General features: G+C 39.9%; 1 protein-coding gene across 10 annotated transcripts in view; it reads left to right on the top strand.

The window, feature by feature from the left end:
* The window catches only part of camk2d1 (calcium/calmodulin-dependent protein kinase (CaM kinase) II delta 1), a 108,449-nt gene that overhangs the window by 28,195 nt on the left and 77,754 nt on the right, over positions 1-2,500 (top strand). The window lies entirely within an intron of this gene.

Genomic DNA, 2,500 nt, shown 5'->3' with positions numbered 1-2,500 from the left:
TATCAAAAGTAAATTTCCTTTTTTATGTCGCCGCATTATTGTATTATAGTTGTATAAATGCACATTATGCCATCATGGTTTAAGCCAGTCAGTGACGCTCCATCTGACACACTAGCAGACGACTAACTTAAACTCATTTAAATACTTGTAGAAAAGTTACAAAGCTGCTGTCACTTTAAGGCCGAATGCACGGATCCAATACACTGATACACATCTGATATTCTCACACTGTTCACCTTCACTGAAGACAGAATCAACTTTGTTTATGTGAATCCTCCACTAAATGAGCATTTGGACATCCGTCTTCTTCCATTTTGCTCTAAACTATAAATCAGTGTTTAATAAATGCTGTGAAATCATTGAACTTCACGAGACTCTACAAGAGTGATTCCTGAAAGGCTTTCTGCAAAAACCCAAACACCTTTAAAAGAAGAAAAAAATCATCACTGACTTTCAAAGCTGCGACAGAAACGACTTTCCACTTCGAGGACCTTGATAGAAATGTAGTGGAGTAAAGAGGACGATATTTGTCTTTCAGATGGAGTGAAGTTAAAGTCAGAAGTTTACAGAAAAAATAATACTCCAGTAAAGCACAGAGACTCAAACAGTGAACTTCAGTACAGGACTCGAGTAAATGAGCTGAGTTACTGTCCAGCTCTGGCTAGGACTCATTTCTCAATACTTATGTCACTCTTTCCAATTCTTCACAAAGTGAGCACAACATAAATCTGTGTGTGAGCTAAACTTTATCACTGCTTTGGTACAACGTGCATTCAATGACAAGAACTCACTCAAACACAAACACCTACAGGCCAGTTTGCACATTACACACTCTTTTGAAATGGTTAAACATAAGAGAATGGAAGAAGGACTTGATATAAGACATGTATGAAGTAATTATAGCACATTGTGGATGTACAGTTTTCAGCTAAAATGTTTGAAGGGTTTTGACAGAATGACCTGAGTATTGATAAATGTGTTGTGCATAAACGAGTAAATATCTGCATTAACGTCTGGTGCTGTTCGGTCAGTTTTGACCGATAACATTTTTGGACTACTTTATGAAATGGTACGAAACTTGGTAAAGGTTTTTGTCACTTGCTGTGTGAACGCACACAACAAGGTTAAATGGTCCTGAAGAACACACACACTGCGTTCTGTACCTGATAGACCCCAGCTGTGACTCTGGTCATCATAATGCTCAATAAATCATCTCTCCACTGATGGGTGGTGTGTTAGGACAATGTTTGAGAATCTGAGGGTGAAAAAACATCTAAATGTTGAGAAAATCTCCTTTAAAGTTGTCCAAATGAAGTCCTTAGCAATGCATATTACTACTAATTATACATTTATGATACGTACATTTCCTCATGGAACATGATCTTAATATCCTAATGATTGTAGGCATAAAAGAAAAATTTATAATTTTGACCTTTACAATGTATTGTTGGCTATGGCCACAGATATACCCGTGAGATTATGATGCATTTGTGCTCCAGGGTCACATTAAATCAGTATCGATTAAGTCACACCTGTAATGTTTTGGGTCTGCATTGGAAAGGAATGGGAGATGAATTTCCTCTAGTGGAAACGTTTGGCACTGCACCCAAACACACTCACAAAAGAGATCACACATGTCTGTGATTGGCCGTTGCGTTCAGGAGATCAAACATGTCTGTGATTGGCCGTTGTGTTCCAAAGATTAACAAACATGTCTGTGATTGGCCGTTGCATTCAGGAGATCAAACATGTCTGTGATTGGCCGTTGCATTCAGGAGATCAAACATGTCTGTGATTGGCCGTTGCGTTCAGGAGATCAAACATGTCTGTTATTGGCCGTTGCGTTCAGGAGATCAAACATGTCTGTGATTGGCCGTTGCGTTCAGGAGATCAAACATGTCTGTGATTGGCCGTTGCGTTCAGGAGATCACACATGTCTGTGATTGGCCGTTGCGTTCAGGAGATCAAACATGTCTGTGATTGGCCGTTGCGTTAAAAAAAAGAAGTAGTATTAAGACATGTTATACTGCACCACATAAACACAACCAAGCCTAGAAAACAACACAGAACTACCGCTTTAATTGACTCACTCTCTGCAGACACTTCAGGGATGAGCTGGTCATATTCAGGTCCAGCATCTGATCCGGATTCGGCCCGAATAAACCTCAGAATAAACAGAGACTACATTAGCTGTAAACCAATGCAGGCTCTCAGTCTTCTGCCACTCCAGCTGATGGAGGCATCACGTGCATACACACTATTTTTCCCAGGACCTTTTCGAGTCATGATTTTTTTGTGTGTGTGCTCACATAGAAAGTGTCAAAACCTTTACCAAAACCTTTAAGTTTTCTTCATTCATCAGCTTTAAGCAGACGTTTCCTTGTGATTTAGGAATCGATATGTGTTCATGAGGATGAGAACACTGCGTGATTCATCCTAATAACCTGACCTGTAGCTGTTAGGGTGGGAACGGCTAAAAATGGCCAGGCTCTTCAGCCCA

This window comes from Pseudorasbora parva, chromosome 1, assembly GCF_024679245.1.
Source record: "Pseudorasbora parva isolate DD20220531a chromosome 1, ASM2467924v1, whole genome shotgun sequence".
Lineage (NCBI taxonomy): Eukaryota > Metazoa > Chordata > Actinopteri > Cypriniformes > Gobionidae > Pseudorasbora > Pseudorasbora parva.
The sequence above is the reverse complement of the archived record's forward strand: the minus strand, read 5'-3'. Positions and strand labels throughout refer to the sequence as shown.